Raw genomic sequence first — 21,856 nt, 5'->3', positions numbered from 1 at the left:
TTTTGCACTCAGTTCAAAGAACTTTTGTCCAAGATGAATGCAGCAAAATCTCTACACCTCATATTGAGAGAGAGTATTAAGATTAGCTTACCTTAGTTAGTTTTATTTTATGTTATTAGTTGCAACTAATAACAATTTGTTCTAAGGTAGTTTAGTCTTTTTGTCTTGATTATATATTGGCTTATCTTTGTATAAGACTTAGTTGAGTTTTACTAGTGATATACAAAAGCTTTTTCCTTAATATAAATGAGCAAAAAGATAACAACAACAACAACAACAATAATAATAATAATAATAATAATAATATTTGTGAGGAAAGTACTTAAATTATTATGTTTGTTGTACTTAAATACTAAAATTATTTTTTGTCAAAGAAAGTATCTTCCGTTTATATTTTGTTACAACTATTTATTTTGCCACTAAGTCCACCACGTGACATCAAATTTGCTTATAACACGGGTACCTTTGTCACCAATATTTTATAATTTGAGTATTTTTAGTACATATATCTCTTAAATTATGTACTTTTACTACAAATATTCATTTAATTTGATATTTTCACCAACATACCACAAATATATTTAACTATTAAAATAGACAATTATAACAAAATATAGACAATATATTTTCACCATAAAAAAATAACTTAAGTAGTAAGTAAGTTTGTGGCTGCTAATAATAATAATAAAGCGACTGGCAAAAGGCATAGGTCGGTGTATGTTAATAGATAATATATATCCCACTTGCATTTGTCGAAATGCATATAAAATAAATATATATATAAAAAAGTCGTATTCAAATCATGTCACATAATTAAAGCAGTGTATTCTGTTACTTTTGGGATTTGACTTTTCCGGAGGTTCCCACTGTGGCAACCATTCTCCTTTCTGAATTTTGGTGTATTTAGTTTTGTTTTGATGTACTGATAAAACAAAAACAAAAACCAAAAAGCAGAGTCTTAGCGTGAAATTTCGCTTAAACGTGTATTACAGGTCTTTTAATGGGGACCTCCCTAGGACTACTACTTTAGTCAGTACTCTCTCTGTCTCTATACATATCATATTGATATTAATTATTCATGTGATATTCATATTAATAGTGAATACAATATTTTTTTAAATTTATATTAAAAAAAGGGTTTATATCTTTTTGGTTATTTTTTATCATCACTTGTTTGTATCATGTGTTTTGACAAATTATTTTTTGGATCTTATGTTTTATAAAATGATTAAAATAGAACTATAAACTCAATTTTGATGAAGAAAAAATTGAATATAACAACACATTTTTTAAGCAGAATAATTTTATTTTTGTTATGAATTATTAGTTTGGTAAATTATTTGTGATTTTAATTGAAAAAATATTGACCAAAATCTGGTTTAGGGTTCTATTTTAACTATTTTACAAAATATAGGGTCTAAAAAATAATTTATCAAAACACAAGATCCAAACAGGTAATGAGAAAAAACAAAGGTCCAAAAATATATAAACCCTTCAAAAAATTAGTAACTAATTATAACTAATAAATATTACTCAAAATAAAATGCATTTTTTTATATTATATGTAATTTTAGCTACATCAAATTGTATTGTACATAAAAAAAATTAATCAAAATTATACATCAATGATAATTTATGATTGCATTTTGTAATCTAACCCAATATATTTTTAATTATTCTTAAATTGACATTGAATCCTAAAAAAATTGTAGCATGACTAAAAAATTATGGTGTAATAACTTTTTCTTAATGATAGCTAACTTAACCCACTCTTAACTCATATCAAGAGATAAGGGAGAAAACAATAGGTTAAAGTTCACAAGAGTGATGAGAAATTTAAGAAGATGAAAGGTGTGGACATTTTATATGGCTGAAATAGTGCAGAGAGCACTTGGGACTAAGGTTCATTCTTCATCATCATAGATATACGTACCTCTATAAATTAAGTCTCCCCCAACTTGTGACTTTTAGAGCCCGCCATTCACACATTTTCTCAATTGTCCAATCCAACTAAAAAAAAATTCATTATTATCATACACATAATGTAAATCATTTTCTCATGACACCAAGGCCAGGGGGGTGCGGTTGTTTATATTTTATCATATAGTTTTGGGAGACTCAAGTTTTATATTATTGCCTTAGTTAAATAAAAGTGGTACTTGAGTAAGCGGTTTTAATGAGAAAGCTCAATGTAATAGGTTTATATATATATATATATTTTAGTGACTCGGTTTAGGAGATTTAAGTGATTAAGGTCGAGATTATTTCAATATATATATATTGGGTAGGCAGTAGTTTTCACCAATGAATTAAGTTAGTTTTATAAATAAATGATCATGAGAATCATTAATTAATGAATTAATGGGTTTGTATTGAGTCAGATTGCCTCTGGGCTATTAAACTTTTGAGTAGTTATAATTCTACTTGCTTTGACTATGGTGGAATTCTTTTGGATATTATTAACTGTATTCGTAGGACAGGATTTTCAAGGTTTAAATTCAAATCTTGAGACTCTAATTATTAGATATACCCTTAGTTAATAGTTATTTTATAACTGTATTTGCTAGCTTCAGCTTCTTGATTAGTTGTACATTTCAGTTAGCAATTGGTCTAACAAAATCTGCTACTTAGCTAAGTCTTGTTGTAACAACCTACTTAGGCTGCCTATATAAAAGACGGTTCTTTCCCTTTGTACAGCTTAGTTACACGAAATTAATAAAGCAAACTCCTCTTTTTCCTCTATGTTCTCTGGTTTTCTCCTCTCAGTGCCCGAGCACTATTATGATGTCAGAGTTCATCCACACCAATAAAGATTGACAACAATGGCGCACCCTACCGCAAGAAATTCAAACCAAGATGGTCCAGACAACCTTAGCACTCGAGATCCCCTTCTCAACAACGATCCCCATTCTTCTACTGCTGATGGCTCCACGAACCTTTGGATGACCGATCGACCAGCTCATGAAGATATGTCCAGTCCCTACTTTCTGAGCTCAGAACATCATCCCGTACTCGTTTTTGTCTCTGAAAGTCATGAAAAGGGCCATTTCAATGGCTCTTGGTGAAAATAATAAAATTGCTTTTGTTGATGGGTCTCGCTCATGCCCTAATTCTTCTAATTCTCTTTTCAGTTCTTGGACCAAGTGCAACAATATGGTCATGTCTTGGATGCTACACTCGGTCTCCTCTGACATTGCTCAAAGCATAATGTTCATTGATCTTGCATGTCATAAGTGGAGTGACCTTTGCTGAGCGATTCAACCAGGGAAATGGACCCATAATTTTTCATTTAAAATCCAATCATCAAGGTCTGCATCAAGGAGATCATTTGTCCACCTCCTACATCACCAAACTCAAAACCATGTGGGATGAATTGAAGGAATTTCAACCAGCCCCTAATAGTCTTGTGGTGCTTTGAAGAAGTTCTCTAATTACTTCGACCAAGAAAAATTTCTCCAATTCATGACAGGCCTAAATGAATCCTACAATTCGGTAAGAGCTCAAATCCTTCTCATTCACCCTCTTCCCTCCCTTTCCAAAGTTTTTTCTATGGTTGTTTAAGAATAGAGGCAACATAGCCTTGGTTCTTTTGAACCATTCTCCCTTGCTTCGGCTGTCACAAATCCACCACACCATTCTCGCAACAAGACACCCGACCTTCTTGCTCCCATTGCAACAAAACCGGTCATTTAAATGACAAATGCTTCTTCTTACATGGATTTCTACATGGTTGTGGTGACAAAAGAAAATCGAAAAGACCCACCCCTGCTGCCAATCAAGAAAGCACAAGCCAAACTCCCTCTGCTCCAATGGTTTCTACAACATATCAAGCCTTCAACACCCACTACAAACAACTCATCTCTTTACTCAGTCAACAACTTCGTAATCATGCTCATCATGCTGAAGCCAATCAGATCATAGAGGCCAATTAAGAAGAAACCACTCTGGCCCATGCTGCCTCTAATTTCTCTGGTAAATATTCTTTAATTTCTAATTCTTATTGGGTTATTAACTGTGGTGCAACCGACCACATATGCCATAATTTTCAATTGTTTCATTCCTTTAGCAATTCTCTTTTTCCTCCTAATGTTCTACTGTCTAATGGACAAACAATTGATGTTCATATTATTGGTATAGTCCATATTAACAAAGACATTATTCTTACTAATGTTCTTTAAGTTCCCAAATTTAGGCTTAATCTCTTTATTGTCAATTAGTTTCTCTAAGCCACTTCAACATCATGGTTTTCACTGCTGCCTCATTAATCCAGGCACCAACAAAAAAATTTGGAAATTGGGATTGTTGAATGACTTCACAATCTTTACACACTCAAGCAAGATAAAGTTGTTTTACCTTGCTCTGATTTTTCCATTACTTGTAATTTTACTATTGATGTAACCTTTGGCATACACACTTAGGTCATCCCTCATTGTACATTTAAAATTCAATCAATGAAAAGATTGAATTTTCTTTTCCAAAGTCTCACTACTCACACTCTTCAATATGTCATTTGGCCAAACAAAAATGATTACCTTTTCCCTCACATAATCATTTTGCTGATTCTATCTTTGACATTATACATCTTGACATTTGGGGTCATTTATCCTTCATTAGTGTGGAAGGATTCAAGTAATTTTTTTTAACTAGTATAGATGATAAGTCACGCTTCACTTGGACCTATTTAGTCAAAGCAAAATTAGATGTCAAAGACATCAATCCATCATTTTTCAAAATGATAAGGGTGTTACATGTTCGAACAACTTTGTTATTGGCTAATTAAAATGTGCCATGAGCTCGCTAATCGAGGTATTAGACTGAAAAGTGTGATTAAATAAAAATAAGACTCATTTAATAAAAATTAAGTATTTAAGATTTGGACATTCATTACAACTATGAAAGTGTTACATTGGGATCCCAAAACATTGTTTCAAAATATAATTACAATTCAAAAGTTAGGGTATAGTCGACCTAAGCGGAAAAATCAAACGTTTGTACAGTGTTTCTCAAAACTATCCCAGCCGTGGCGCCCAGGCAAGTCAAAAATGTACGTGCCGCTCCATGCCCTCCAACTCATACTTGGTCGACCTTTCCCTTGCCCTAACCTACATCATAGAGCACCCGTGAGCCAAGGCCTAGAAAGAAAACTCCACATAGATATCATATAAAACAATTCAATCTAGTAAATGCATAACTCTAAATAGATAACACCAACAATTCACATAGCGACCTATGCTAATCCGGGTGCATTACCAGGCACCGGGTTCAGGGTCTTCACCGAACAGGATAGTGCAACACCGTAGATGGCAATGCCATGGCGACCTGCATTAAGCATGCTTGTTCTCGTTCAGCTTGCATTCAACATGCTTATTGCTCTTTGGCCTGCATTCAACATGCTTGTCGTTGTTCCCAGCCTTCGCTGATCCTGGCCCTTGTCGATCGCGTCTTTCATCGATCAGTCATAATCACACAAACATGGCATAACAATTATAAATACTCATACATAGCATTAAACACAAATAATCAGGCCATGCCTTGCTCTACGGACACAAACAATTTTCTTACCTGTGTCTCGAGCTGAACGAGTAGTGCGATCTCGAGCACGATCCCCTAAACCCGAGCCTTAGCGGTAACACCTAGTCACAATTCAATAATAATAAATATCCATCAGGCCCTAAACTAATTAAAAACGTTGGAATAATATTCTAGCCTTGGGGACCTCGAATCCTTCTAAACCGGTTAGTAGAATCCTTCTTGAGCCATTAAATTTGAGTTCCCGAGCTTAAAACCCTATTTTGGAAAATATTTCCTATTTGAGTCGCGATCCCCTACAAGTCAGAGATAATTCTAAGGCAAAACCCTGGACACACACCGCGACGCGCCCTAACATGCGCCGCGACGCCTAGACAACTTCAGGGACTCCTAGGGCTTCCTCGCACACACGAGTCGCACCGCCTAAAGAACAAGGCCGCGACTCAAGCCCAAAGCCCATAAATCTTCAACGTTTAAGTCATAAGTGAGTCTAGAACACTTAGCAACACAACCTAGGCATAATTTATAACCGAAGAACCAGCCCAACAAACTTATGACAACTCACAACTAAACCTAAAGTCTTAACCTCAGCCGAAGTTTAAACTAATCAGAAAATCCCCCAATAAAATAGGTTATAAACCTTACCTTTATCACAATTCTGGCCTTGAGCTACTCCTCAAGTAAATCCTAGCTTCAATCCTTTGATTTCCTGGCCAATTCCTCGAGAATTTCAAAATCCTCCTAAGCACCAAGAAGGGAAGAGAAGAACGAGCCTTCTTCAGGCTCTCCCAAAAGTTAGAGGTGAATGTGGCATCTCTGTCGGACACTATCGACCTCAGAGCCCCATGGAGTAGCACAATCTCCTTTACATACAACTCAACATACTGCTCTGCCATCTAATTTGTTCTAATAGGAAAAAAGTGGGCTGATTTGGTGTACCTATCCATAATCATCCACACAAAATCATGTTGCCCCACTGTCCTCGGCAATCCAACCACGAAATCCATGGTAATATCCTCCCACTTCCACTGTTATAACAACCCAAATTCCCTAATGTGGCTTAATGCTTGGATTAGGGGGCCATGGTTGATTTAATATACAATTATGTGAGTTATATTATTATATGATGTTAATTGCAAGCATGTGGGCCCACACCATATTAGAAAGGCATTTTCATAATTTCGGCCATTGAGAGCATAATTGTATAGTTATGTGCATGTACGTGATATATGGGTGAGACCACATTATTATGTGGATATATGTTTGAGTTATTCGGCATGAGATGATCCTAGAATGCTAGTTAGCTATTTTGTCATAACGGGGTCAATTATCAGGATATTGGGTAACGAGAATGATTATTTGATGATATATTGGGAGTTAGTGAGATCAGGAAGAAATTATGGGAATTTCGACTATTTGACCCTCGGGGGCATTTTGGGACCCTGAGCATTAGGATTTACTTGAGGTTACTTAAGCTTGAAGTAACCTATCAGAAGGAAATACATTCAAACAAATTTTTCTCTTTCTCCCGTTATCCTTTTTTTACCGTTTCTTGCATTTTCAAAGGAATTTGAGTTTTAGGATTCAGATTCAAGCGAGGATTGAGTTATAGCAATTCTAGGGGATATTAGAAGCTTATTAACCAGAAGATTTAGCGATAAACGACTCAATCAGGGGTAATCCAAGCTTCAAGTTTTGAGTTTTTGAGTTTCTAAGCTTTGAATGGGATTTTTGTGTTGATGAGTTTTTGAGTTGTTTGAGCCTTGTGCTTTGGTTATTTTGTATCATAGGGATGTTTGGGAACTTTAATTTTTTGATTTGGATATGTTTGTATAGGTTTTTGGAATGATTTAAAAGGGGAAAAATGAAGGTTTTTGGCTGAGTTCCAGGTGGGGTCGCGGCCCTGTTATTGGGCGCTACGACCTAAGCTTAATAAAGAAGAGAGGAGAGGCTGATGAGGGTTGGGGTCGCGGTGCTTGGTGTAGGCTGATTATAGCTGGCGCCTCTGTTTGGAGGTGGGCCACAACTCAGAGGTGTGGGGCTGCGGTGCTTAAGGGAAGATTGGGCCAAAAGCGTATTTTAATTGTGGGAACTCAAACCTAAGGCCTTAGGATCATTCCTAGCACCCGATTTAGTAGGATTCGACGTCCCGAAGGCTAGGTTTTGGTCTGGAAACCTTTTATTACATATTTTATTGATGGTATTTTATATTTGGTTATGATTAACTGACCGCTAAGGGGCCTAAGGGTTGATCGTTCTCAAGGGTCGTCCTTTTATTATTTCACACTCGAACCAGAGGTAAGAAAACTGCACCCAGTATGTGACATGCATGATTATTGATGAAGCATGTTGAGTGCTCTATATATTGACATTGATTGCATAGTAAATGCATAGCAGCTTGACTTATTTGTGTATGGTACTGACTTATTAGTTAGAGAACGGTAATAGTGTTTAGTATTGATCCTGAAGTTATGACTTGTCAGTCAAGTTTAGCGGTGATATGAGCACTGGTCGTATGGTATTGGCTTAAGAGTCAAGAACAACATTAGTGTTTTTAACACAGGCCAAAATGATTAGATCTAATCACCATGAGCATGAAATGCTTGACCGATCCTAAGTTCGATGAAATCTAAAAGCTCTTGTCTAGTCTAAAGACTAGTTACATAGAGCCAAAGCCAAAAGGCTTAGGTGATTGAATGTCACATGGCTTAGGGTGCAGAGCCCTATCGATAGACTGATTAGTCATCTATTCAGAGATAGACTTATTAGTCATCTATTTAAAGTATGACTTAATAGTCACTTATCAGATTAGGGTGCGGAGCCCGAAGTGTGACTCACTATCTGATTAGGGCTGCAAGCCCCAGAATGATTACCATAATCATTTATTGATATTACATACATGCAGTAATAAGTTTTCTTGCTGAGCCTTGGCTCATGGGTGCTATGTGGTGCAAGTAAATGGAAAGAAAAGCTCACCCAGCCTTGAGTGGAGAGCTTAGGTGGTGATGTGTACATATGCGACCGCTTGACCACCACGACCAAGGTGTTTCTCAGAGGAACTAGGGGTTGACCCTATTTTTGCCGCTTAGGTTGGCGGGTTGTAATTTGTTTACTGTAATCGAGGTATTAGAATAAAAAGTGTGATTAAATCAAAATAAAGACTCGTTTAATGAAAATTAAGTATAAAAGGTTTGGACATTAATTAAAACTATGAAATTGTTACATTGGGATCCCAAAACATTGTTTCAAAATATAATTACAACTCAAAAGTTAGGGTACAGTCGACCTAAGCGGAAAAATCAAATGTTCGTACAGTGTGTCTCAAAACTATCCCAGTTGTGGCGGCCAGGCATGCCAAACATGAACGCGCCGCTCCATGCCCTCTAGCTCATGCTTGGTTGGCCTTTCCCTTGCCCTTACATGCACCATAGAGCACCTGTGAGCCAAGGGCCAGCAAGAAAATTCCACACACATAACATATAAAACAATTCATTCTAGTAAATGAATAACTCTAAACAGATAACACCAACTATTAACATAGTGCCCTATGCCAACCTGGATGCATTTTTTGGCACCAGGTTCACGGTCCACACTAAACGGATGAGTACAACACTCTAGATGGCCATGCCATGGGGGCTTGCATTCAACATGCTTGTGCCATTCAGACTGCATTCAAACATGTTTGTTTCCATTCTTGGTCTTTGCGATCCCGACCTTTGTCGATCAGTCATAATCACACAAACAGGGCATAACAATTATAAATACTCATACATAGCATTAAACACAAATAATATGCCCATTCCCTGCTCTACGAGCACAAACAGTATTCTTACCTGCGTCACGAGCTGACCGAGTAGTGCGATTCCGAGCACAATCCCCAAAACCCGAGCCTTAGATGTAACACGTAGTCACAACACAATAATAGAAAATATCCCTCAAGCCCTAAACCACTGAGAAACTTTAGAATAATATTCTAGCCTCTAAGACCTCAACTCCTACTAAACAGGGTAGTAGAATCCTTCCCGAGCCCTTAAATTTGAGTTCTCGAGCTTAAAACCCTGTTTTGGTCAATAATTCCTATTTGAGCCACGACCTTCCTCAGAGGGGCCGCGACCACCTAGAATTCAGAGAGTAATCTAAGGAAAAACCATGGACATGCACCGCGACACGCCTTAACATGCGCCGCGCTGCCTGGGCAACTTCTGGGCGCCTGAAGAACAGGGTCGCAACTCGAGCCCAAAACCTAAAAATCTTCAACGGTTTCACTGCGTTTTCCTCAGCCAAAATTTCCAAAATTCACTCTAACCACACTCCTAAGTCACAAGTGAGTCTAGAATTCTTAGCAACATAGCCTAGGCATAATTTATAACCCAAGAACCAGCCCAACAAGCTTATCACAACTCAAAACTAAACCTAAAGTATAAACCTCACCCAAAGTTTAAACTAATAAGAAAATCCCCCAGCAAAATAGGTTATAAACCTTACCTTGACCAAAATTCTGACCTTGAGCTGCTCTTCAAGTAAATCCTATCTTCAATCCTTGTATTCCTAGCCAATTCCTCAAGATTATCAAAATCCTCCAAAGCACCAAGGGAAGAGAAGAATGAGAGAGAGAGAGAGAGAGAGAGAGAGAGAGAGAGAGCTGAGATACTGCTTTTTAGTTTCTGGTTGTTTTCCTTAGGTCCCCCAAGTTTATCCTAATCCTACCTCTTAACACAAAAGACCAAAATGCCCCTAGCTTATCCTTAGTCTCTTACTGCCATTAAGGGTGAACTCGTATTTTACCGCATTTCTCGCTAATCCTCAAATAACCTATAAATTCCTAATTAATCCCGACGTACCCAATTCATCACCAAATAATTACCCGTTAACCAATAAATCCCAAATACGCATTATGTCCTCGAAATACCCCTAGGCTCACCCCGAGCCGGGTATTAGACTCCATTGTGACTATTCCGCTAATTCACTCACTAGGATCACCTCGATTCGATTACTGCAAATATATCCACATGAAATTAATCCCGTTATGACCAAACCACTAACGTGCATTCAAAGCTCGAACAAATCCACATTATAATGTGGCCTCATTCATAATTCACCAACATGCATGAAAATATACAAATATGCCGTCAACGGGCCAAATAACCAAAATGCCCTTATAATGAAAAGTGTATCCATATGCATGCATTTATCATCATATAATAATATAACTCACATAATCTTGCATATAATCATTGAATGGCATAATAAGTCAATTATGGCCCTCCAGACCTCATAATCAAGGTCCTAAGCCTTATTAGAAAATTTGGGTCATTACAACTATCCCCTCGTTATAGAAATTTCATCCTCGAAATTTATTTGAACCGCCCGGAATATAAATTCTGCATATCTGATTCCAGTTCCCAGGTCGCTGCCTCGACCTTACTCTTTCTGTATCATACCTTAACCCAAGGTATAACTTTGTTCCTCTAAACTCTGTTCTTCCTGTCTTATATCTATACTGGCTATTCCTCACAAGATACTTAGCCTCAATCTCCAGATTCTCATAACTCAACACATGAGTCTCTTCTAACCCATGTCCTCAACATGGAAATATGAAGTACACTATATACGGGCGACAGTGTCAAAGATAATGCCAACCCAAAGGAACCTTGACTAATCCTATTGAGGATTCAAACACTCCTTTCTAATCTAGAGCTCAACTTGCCCTTATTTCATCACTCCTTTCCATGGTGATATTCTAAGGAAGTTACAGTCTTCCACCTGGAACTCTATGTTCCTACATTTCAAATCAACATAACTTTTCAATTTACTCTGAGAAGTAAGCATCCAAGCTCTAACTCTTTTTTAATACCCTCAATGATCCTCTGAACTACCTCAGGATCCAGATATAACATCTCACCCATCTCATAAGACACTCTCCCAATAACTGGATAACTCTCTCTCTGATTTACCATCAGTCTGAGGATAATAAACTGTACTAAATTCCAACTGTATACCCATCCTCTTCTGCAACCTTCCTCGAGACTTGGAAGTAATAGCAGGGTCCTCATCTGATAAGATAGACCTCGAATTCCATAAAGGCGCACTACTTCTCTCACATAGAGGTCTGTATACTGATCAACTGTATTACTTGTCCTTACTAATAGAAATGAGCTGACTTTAAATACTGGCCCAAAATGACTCAATCCAGATCATGCTGACCCACTATCCTGGGCAGCCCCATCACGAAACATATTGCGATGTTTCCTTATTTCCACTATGGAATACTCAAAGGCTACAATAACCTTACTGGTTTCTGATACTCTGTCTTGACTTGCTAACATGTTAAGAACTTTGTCATGTATTCCATTATGTCTCTCTCCATCCCAGGCCACCACTATAAAAGATTTCATATCCTAATACATCTTTCATGTTGCATGGATGAAGAGAATAAGAGAATAGTATGAGATTCACCCAGAATCTCCCATTTAATCCCAGTGTCCATCGGATTCAAAATCCAATCTTATACCACAATAAACCCATACCTGAAACTGTATAATCCTTAGCTAATCCAGCTAAGAAATTCCCCTCAATTCTCCCATTTGTGGTTCACTTAATTTTTTTTCCTTTAATCCTTTCTACAAGAGTAACTCAAACATAATGTTGGCCACCTGGCCCACTAGTAACTCTACTCTAGTTCTGGTCATATCCCTCAACTAACATGATGCATAGGAAATCACTTTTTCCTATCATTGAGGTGTCATAACAACCTACAACTTGTTCTGTTCTGTAAGAAGATTCAAAATCTTCCACAAAGCACATGTAATAACCTGCCCATCCAAGGAAACTCCTGCCCTCTAAGGCGTTCCTTGACCTTAGAAAATCTCTAACCGAGAATATACCACAATACCATCGATCAAGACGATCACAAATCCAATTCAAATAATTCTTGAATATTCTATTCATCAAAACAACTCAGTACTCTCAGTTCCCTTATCTGATATAAAAACAGTCTATTTCATATCCTTCTCCCTGATCTCTAGCTGGAAATAACCAGATCAAAGATCCACCTTGGAGAATACTATCTTACTCAATAACTGAGCCTATAGTTCTTACATCTTTGTTGAAGCCGTTCAATACAATACCCTAGACTTGATTCCTTCTCTGGCACCAATTTAATCACCATTTTATCTCTCTATATGAAAGTAACCCGGACTATTCCTCTGGAGATAAATCTAGAATTCATAGACTATCTAGCCTGTCTTGGTCCCACTGGCACGACCTAAGTAGTATCCACCATGCTAGTTAAAAGTCCTATGCATCCTCTTGCAATATGTCTCCAGCTCTAAATACAGATGTCATAAACATAGTGCCAACTACTGTAATGGTTTCTCACTCTCAAGCTCAAGAGTCACTATTATTTCCTTCTAACCCATCATTGCCCCATACTTGGCTAACCAATCTATGTCCAGGATCATAATGAAGTCAGTCATAACCAACTTTATCAAAACAACTGATGAGTCCTTTCCATCATAATCTAACTCATCACAACATAACCATGAAATTTGTATAACAAGTCTATGCTTCTCTAGATGCAACAAGCAAAGAACAACATGGCGCCAAAACTAGTCAACATAATACAAAAAAATCAGAACTAAAAGTTGACCTGCCACCCATGAGGAACTAGCCTCAGTCTCAGTCTCCAACTTTGACTGCATCGGAGTGAACACTTGAGTTGGAGTCAAGTTGTCTATCCCATTTTGCTCATCTGTCCTCCGTCTTGGGAAATCCTTCTTGAGGTGCCCTGCTATCCCACATAAGAAACATACATTTGGTCGACATCCCTTCAAATGACGCCTTTTGCACCAAGCGCATATTGGGAAAAATCTCCAATCCTTGTTCTTGCTTGCTTCAATAAATAGAGGTGTCACTACTTGAGTACTACGCTCTCCAGCACCATCCCTTATAATCTCATTTCATGTGCTCTCAACAGCAAGAGCCTTCCCTACCACCTGAGCATAGGTGGAAATTTCATGCACTGGGCGACTTTAACGCTCTGAGCTATTCTGGGATTCAATCCCTGGATAAACCTTTCCTTCTGAGCTACATCTGTGGGTACCATATCAAAAGCAAACTTGGCCAACCCATTAAATCTGTTAACATACTCGATTACAGTTGCATTTCCCTGAACGAGGTTCAGAAATTCATTCATCTTAGTAGTCTTGGCTGCATCACAGTAAAATCTTTCATTAAACAACTGCCTAAATACTTTCCAGTCTATCACAACTGTATCTCGTGTTCGGGATACTACTTCCTACCATGTTTGGGCATCATCCCACAATACATATGTAGCACAGATCACCCTATCGTGACATACCAACCCCATACAGTCCAGGTTGGAACTGATCAAGCCCATCCATTGCTCAGCTCTGAATGGATCTAGGCCTCCCTCAAAGACTAGAGGGTAATACTCGTGGAATCTTCCACAAAGAAATTCACACCTGTTCTCAAACCTAGGCTAAGCCAAAACTGGTGCAACTCCTAGCATAACAAAGGAAGAGGTGTTCCCGAATAGATTATGATGTTACTTCAAACACATAATCTCTTCCTCTTGCCTCCGCAATCTTAATTGCATATCTGTAAACACCTACTGGAAATCCTTAGAAGCAGGTTAAGAACTCAAATCTTGGCTGTAATCCCCAGCCCCGGTATAACCACTACCAGGTCTCATTATATGCCTTGGATACATGCTTGCTGATTGAATCTGCAGTCAATAACTTGACCCATTAAACATGATGAGCATATTCAAAAGCCTTCCCGACGGGATCAATCATACCACACTACAATCACAAACCACTGCAGTGCTAAAAACATGCCCATAGCATTTGTTCATAAATTCATAACCCTTGCTCTTCCAACATACACACCATGCTTCCAACTCTAGCATGCAATTATCACATTCATATATATATATATATATTCATGGAGCATGTAATCATATAATCATATTAATAATCAAGAGCCAGACTCAATTAGAATCTCATGCTCCCTAGTACAATATGCAGGTAAAGACTTTACATTCTATTTAAGTAGTTAAGCACATAACCACATAAATAGTTACCATACCCTGAGTGAAGCTATCTTTAGTGACGAGTGTACTTGCCCATCTTGTCTTCGGGAACCCTTAACCTTGGCTTGCTCTGATACCAAGTGTGTAACACCCTACTACCCAGGGAGCGTTACGTTGTGCATTTTAAACAGTGCTAAACTCGCTAACCGAGCCATTTGTTCATAATCATGTAACTAAGTGTGATTAACGGTTTAGGGTTAAATTTTTTTGTCAAAGATACAATGTTTCATTAAAACATTTACTATATACACTGGGATCGCAAAATATAATTTAAAGGTTAATTACAATAAAATATTTACAACCAGATGACCAAAGCGGCAAAATAGGGTTTAACCGTAGTTCCTCTATAAACCCTTGGCCGTGGCGGTCGAGCAGCAGCATATGTACACATCTTCACCTAAGCTCTCCAACTCAAGGATGGTCCTGCTTTCTTTTGCCTTTACCTGCACCACATAGCACCCGTGAGCCGAAGCTCAGCAAGAAAACTCAATATGCTCATGAACAAGTAATAACATGTTACTAAATCACTATATACATTCCTAGTAGTAATAACCCTACTCATGCATGCAAGTAGGTACAAATAAATGTTTGTGGAGTCCTGCACTCTGAGTAGATGACTAATAAGTCACTCACTCTGAGGTAGATTACTAATAAGTCTCTCTAAGGTAGACGACTGATAAGTCTCTCTAAATAGTTAACAAATAAGTCACTCTCAAAATAGATGACTGATAAGTCTATCTCTGTGTAGATGACTGATAAGTCTATCTCTAGACAGGTGACTAATGAGTCACAGTCTGGATAGATGACTAATGAGTCACACTCTGTATAGGTGACTAATGAGTCACACTCTGAATAGGTGACTAATGAGTCACACTCTGGATAGGTGACTAATGAGTCACACTCTTTGGGCTATGCACCCTAATCAGATAAGTGACTAATGAATGAGTCACAAACTTGGGCTCAGCCCCCACATCCATGTGACATTGCAGTCACCTGAGCCATTTGGCCCTGGCTCTAAGTAACTAGCCTTTAGACTAGACAAGCGCTTTTGTTTTCATCAAACTTAAGGTCGATAAAACATTTCATGCTTATGATGATAATACTTATGTCGATTAGTAATAATCTTTTCAACTTATGTTAAACACGCTAATATCGTTCTTGACTCATAAGCCAATACCATACGACCAGTGCTCAGTATTACTGCCGAACTTGACAAATGAGTCACAGCTTCCTCAATGAGGTAATGCAAACAAACATGTATCATATGTCAAATATTCAGATATAAGGCATTTAGCATGCTTAATAAATAATCATAAGCATAATTATAATCATGCACAATTACAAAGCCTCAAGCTTTTATCAATCTCATATTCAACTTTCATGCCATGCCCTAATCTCATGTATCTTGTGCATCACATGCATCACATATTGGGTATAGTTTTCTTATATCTGGTTCGAGGGAGAAATAAGTTAAAAATGACCCTTGAGAACGATCAATCCTTTGATCCCTTATCAGTCACCTAGTCATAACCAAATATGGAATTCCATCAATAAAATCAACAATAAAAGGTTCATGATCTAAACCTCGCTCCCGGGACCTCAAATCCCACTAACAAGGTTAATAAATTTGATCTCGAGCCTTAAGAATTGATACCACGAGTCAAAAACCCTAAAAAGTGCCCTGGAAAAACAGGGTAGCGCTACAGCATTGTCGCCCAGGCGCTATGACACTACAAGCAGAGCTACCATGCCCTGGACAGTGTTGTAGTGCCAGAACCATGGTATTCCAACCCTAGTTTTTCCCCCTTCGAGTTTTCCAATTTCCAAACTTCAAAAACTGCTTCCAAACCTCAACTAAACACAAAAATGAACCCATAAACCAATCCTACAAGTCTTAGGCATCAAAACCCAATAAAAGTTTTCCAAAAACTTCATTGAATTCGCAACTATCAAATCCAAAATTCCAACTAAAAACTAACTGAAAAAAAATGTCGCTACAGCCAGAGTTGACATGCACTAGATAGTGTTGTAGCGCCAGAACCAGGGTATTCCAGCCCTGGTTTTTCCTCTTTGAGTTCTCCACTTTCAAAACTTCAAAAGCTGCTTCCAAACCTCAACTAAACCCAAAAATGAATCCATAAACCAATCCTACTAGTCTTAGGCATCAAAACCCAATCAAATTTTGCCAAAAACTTTATTGAATTCACAACTATCAAATAAAAAATTCCAACTGAAAACTAACTGAAAAACAGGGCATAAACTAGAGATTTCATGGCTGAATTTCTTACCTCAAACTCAGGATTAGACCCTCTTCAATGGATGAACACAATCCTAAACCCCCATGCCTTGATTCCCTTGCTTGAATCCTCAATTGGAGCTTCAAAATTTCAAAGGAAATAGGAGAAATAGATGTTCGGGAGGAAGAGGAAGAAACGTGCTCTGTTTTTACTGCTTAAGCTTCCTTCTACAACTTTCTAGTTGAATATATCCCTTGGTCAAATGACCAAAATGCCCCTAGGTTAAATAATTTCCTTTCAAGGCTAGCAAGGGAAAAATCGCCATTTTTCATCCATCTCATTAATTATAACTAACGTCCTCCAATTCCCGTTATTCCCAATATTCTCAAATACTAATAAATCATATCCCATTACCCTATAATTCCCGATAATGTACTAATCATCAAATTATCCTGAGACTCACCCTGGGCCGGGAAATTAACCCCGTTATGACAAAACCGCTAACATCCATTCAAAGATCGTCTCATGTCGAATAGCTCGAATAAATCCACATTATAATGTGGCCTCATTCATAATTCACCAACATGCATGAAAATATACAAATATGCCCTCAACGGGCCAAATTACCAAAATGCCTTTATAATTAAAAGTGGACCCATATGCATGCATTTATCATCATATAATAATATAACTCACATAATCATGCATATAATCATTTAATGACATAATAATTCATTTATGTCCCTCCCAGCCTCCTAATCAAGGTCCTAAGCCTTATTAGGAAATTTGGGTCATTACAAATACATTATGATAAAACATTGTTGTGATATTTGTATTGATTCATACTAATTTTTTATACATTTATGAATGGATCATAAAATTTGGATTCGAAAAAAATATCTATCTAAGTCAAAGAACCTAAAATGGATCCAAGATTAACATTATCATATGTTTAGTACTTGGTTAGAGAGTAAGGTATTGATTTAAGTAAATAATTTTATATCTTTTGTTTTGATTGCATGACATGTCATTAATTTTTATTTCATTTTTGGTTTTTAACAAAGACTGCAATTGAAGTGACTCAAACATCAAGTCATGTGTCAAACATAGTTAAGTGGATTTCCCGTGGTCCTTCTCTGAATGTGTTTAAGTACCCATCATACATTGTGAATGGTACTCAATTCAATACTTTGGAACGAGATAATGTAAGAACCACACAGAATAGTGCAGTTTGTATTGAAGAAAAACTCTCTAGTTCAAAGGACAAAAATCCTGTAGAGTGTGATATGACATTTTATGGACTAATCTAAGAAATTTGGGAATTAGATTATATTACAACTAGAGTGCCAGTCTTCTTATGTGATTGGGTGTAAAGTGATAAGGGAGTAAATGTTGATGATTTAGGTTTTACATATGTTGATTTAAATCGAATTGAGCACATAAATGATCATTTCATAATGGCAACACAAGCCAAACTAGTTTTTTTATGTGAATGATCCATCAGACAAGCAATGGTCAGTCGTGGTTCCTACTCAACCGATATATTGGAGAGACAAAGAGAATGATGTACATGACCTGCCACTTCTTCAGCAACCTGTCACAATTCCTGAACCATAGCTTACCGAATACCCTATTGATGATGGTGTAGATGACGATGATATTTGTTTGCGTTTTTATGGTAACAGTGTATTGGTTGATCATATAAGTTGATACATTTTGACTTGTTTTTTTTTCTTATTAAGGTTGGATGTGTTCATTCTATATTTAATTTTACTATTATGTTGATGATTGTCTATTAACATTGTTAATAATCGTTTCATTTTCAGATATTTTCATGCCGTATCCAGAAGGTTTTGATGTTGATTGTCCACTTCCTGGACTTGATGATGATTGCTTACTTCCTGGGCTAGATGATGTTGGTCAGGAGGAGAATGATGAAGATGGTATAGAGGAGGTGGGATTTGTTAGAGGACTATGTACCATCCTCGACATAGCCAAGATGCGAAGTGAAGGTGTTAAGGTACCGATCAAGTTCAACGAATATGGACAAGTGATTGGTACAACGAGATCAAAATTAGGATCAATGATCAGATCAACTTTAAAGTGGTATGCTTCAATTACCCATGCGAGTTGGGATAATGTCCTAGAATCAGACAAAGAAAAATTTAAGGATATCATTAAGGTATTTTCTCTATCACTATAATATATATTGTTTGTATTTTTAATATAGACTAATGATATGTATTGTTTTCAAGTGTAGGCTACGTTTGACATAGACTATAAAGCAAAAAGAAAAATTATGTCAGGGGCGGCAAAACAATGGAGATCATTCAAATCCTATTTGACTAAAGTATGCATCCACGATAAGCTAGACGTAAATCCAACCATCAAGATGTTCAAAATGCCAAGAGGTTGCTCACAGTTGATCACTAAAACAGAATGAGATAAGTTATGTGTTTCTTGTATGACTGATGATTGGAAGAAAAAAAAGAAAAATACATCAAGATCTTCGAAAAGAAAAAGAAACACGACCATCATATGTTACGAGGTGGGTATCTGTTGGTAGTGAAAAGGCTGCAACAACAAAATTTTGGACTCGAGGTGTCTAAAATCGACAGGTCATAGTTTGTGTTGGTGGGACATTCTAACAAAAAGGGTGAGTCAATTGGTGCCGAGGCAACAAGCGTAGCTCGCATATAGTAAGTCTACTACTTTTTATATGATTGGATTACATAGTTTTAAAGAGAATAACTATATTTTTATATTTTGTTTGTAGGAGCACTTTAGTCAGCTCATGAGTGATGGAAAATTTGAACTGGATGGGTCTAAGGATGTGCTTACTATGGCATTAGGCACCCCTGAGAATAGAGGTTGAGTGAGGGAAATTGGGCTCGGTGTAACGCCTAGCCAATTTTAAAAAACCCCACGATCCAGTAAGATGAAGGGAAAATAATTTGAGACTTCCTCAGTTGACGCTCGATTTGCAATGATGGACGAAAAATACCATCAACAAGATGAAACAATGAAACAACATCAGGAAATTATTAAACGACAAGAGCAAATGATGCGACAATTTATGGAACAGATGAAAGGAGAACGTAGTGGCTTTGGAGGATCTCCTCATTTGTTAGTGCCACACTATGGATCACCCATAGATCAGGCGACACCATCTCATCAGGCATCACCATAATCGCAGCATCAACCTCTAGCACCATCGCCCCCACAACTAGAGGAGGCACCTATATTTATCCCCACTCCTGGCTCAAATAAGGTATAAATTTATCTTTTTAAAATCTAAATTCTTGAACTTGTATAACATATTTATACATAAAAATTTATAAATATGTGCAAGATGAAATGATTGAATGCAAATTTGCATTAGGGTCGATCACCAAAGTCGTTGGTAGGGGATACATTCTTGTTACTAGTAGCATAGACATCCATGGGGAAAACTACCGCGACGCAATTGAGTTTGCTGACCAACCTAATGCTCTACTAGTTCACCCGATCCCTACCAGTGAGATTTATATGGTCAAACAATTAGGACATTGATACATTGGCCTAAGTTGCTAGTCATCTTCAATGCAGCGACACAGGTAATTTTTTTTTAAGATTTTTAAATTTTTATTTACTTATTCCATTATTAATTATTTGTTATGAGTTTATTAGGAGGTCGTGAAAAAAACAGGAAATCAAGCTAGGAAAAAACTTCTCTACCATTCGCACCACCAACACAAAAACTAGTTCCAAAACGAGCACCTAAGGCGTCATTGTCACAAGAGGTGCAACAACCTTCTCCGTTGTCGCCTAAGTTGAGACAAGTATATGATATCGTCAATGATTGGCCTAAACATGATTATGCCATTGAAGTGTCCATTGACTTTGGTGTGTTTGGCCATGCTTGTGAATACTTTTCTCTGTTTCGGGATGAAATACTTGAATTTTGTAGAAAGGAGATGGTTGGACAATCATGCATTGTGTTCTACATGAGGTATGCTCTATATGAAGCTAATAATTATTGTAAGAATTTTCTTTCATCAACTATTTAGTTTTCTTTTAACTTTTCTTTTTAATGAATAATATTTGTTGGTATTATTTTGTACCGAACACTATTATTAGACGAGGAAAAGAGAGGAACATTGTTGTTTATGAATCCGAATAAGGTTTCTACTTCTGTGACTCCTGCAGATAGTCGTGCTCAAGTTTATGTGATAGGATGTTATACTGAACGTCTAAAATGCATGATTGGATAATTATGCCTTATAACCATGGGTAAGTTTAATTAATATTCTTTTCATTGATACAAAAAAATAGAATCTAAAGTTAGAAACATGATAATACTTGGATGCTATTTTTATTATATCCCAATTTGCATAATTGTTGTTTTCTCGATCCTCTCAATGTACCATTAGATAACAGGTAACAATGAATATACAACTACATAATATTAATATAGTATAATTTTTGAATATGCTTTGAATTTATTACCACTAATATAATTCTAATTAAAGTTTTGTTTCTTTATTTTTTCAGTTCACCTCTGACAAACCTTATTCTACTCAAGAAATTGACGAAGTTTGAGAAGAATAGGCGATGTCATTTTTACAATTGGTTGGAGAAAAATGAAAGATGTTATAATAGCTAGCTTACAATACATGTAGAGAAATTTAAATTTCTTTTAAATTTATTTTTTTAGTATTTTCTTTTCAAATTTCTTTTAATACATTTTGGACACTCAAAGGGATATGTTTTTTAAATCAAAATGAAAATTGTAGCTGCATTTTTTTTTTAAAAAAAATTAAATTTTAAGGGCATGCAAAGAGAGCCCTAAAAACTTAATTTAAAGACACTCAACAGGATCTTTTAGGAGACACATTGCAAGTCCTACAAATATTCTTTTAGAACTCGTGAAGAGAACCCTAAAAACTTACTTAAAGGCCAGTCCTAAAAAACCTCAATTTTTAAGGCTCTCAAATAG

The 21,856-nt window shown here is 36.8% G+C and overlaps 1 long non-coding RNA gene across 3 annotated transcripts; it reads left to right on the top strand.

The window, feature by feature from the left end:
- Nucleotides 1-2,576: 2,576 nt before the first annotated feature.
- LOC133777863 (uncharacterized) lies at nt 2,577-21,652 on the top strand. 3 transcript variants are annotated; one of them, XR_009868892.1, is made up of 9 exons: nt 2,577-3,008; nt 3,132-3,972; nt 18,705-19,060; nt 19,139-19,577; nt 19,655-20,149; nt 20,261-20,474; nt 20,548-20,869; nt 21,067-21,150; nt 21,412-21,652. It is a non-coding gene; the product is annotated as an uncharacterized LOC133777863 (long non-coding RNA). The 3 variants fall into 3 exon arrangements; XR_009868891.1 differs by having other exon boundaries at nt 2,577-3,972; XR_009868893.1 differs by lacking the exons at nt 2,577-3,008; nt 3,132-3,972 and adding an exon at nt 14,468-18,556.
- Nucleotides 21,653-21,856: the final 204 nt, after the last annotated feature.

The sequence above is a fragment of the Humulus lupulus genome, chromosome 5 (assembly GCF_963169125.1).
Source record: "Humulus lupulus chromosome 5, drHumLupu1.1, whole genome shotgun sequence".
In the NCBI taxonomy this organism is placed as follows: Eukaryota; Viridiplantae; Streptophyta; class Magnoliopsida; order Rosales; family Cannabaceae; genus Humulus; species Humulus lupulus.
The sequence above is the reverse complement of the archived record's forward strand: the minus strand, read 5'-3'. Positions and strand labels throughout refer to the sequence as shown.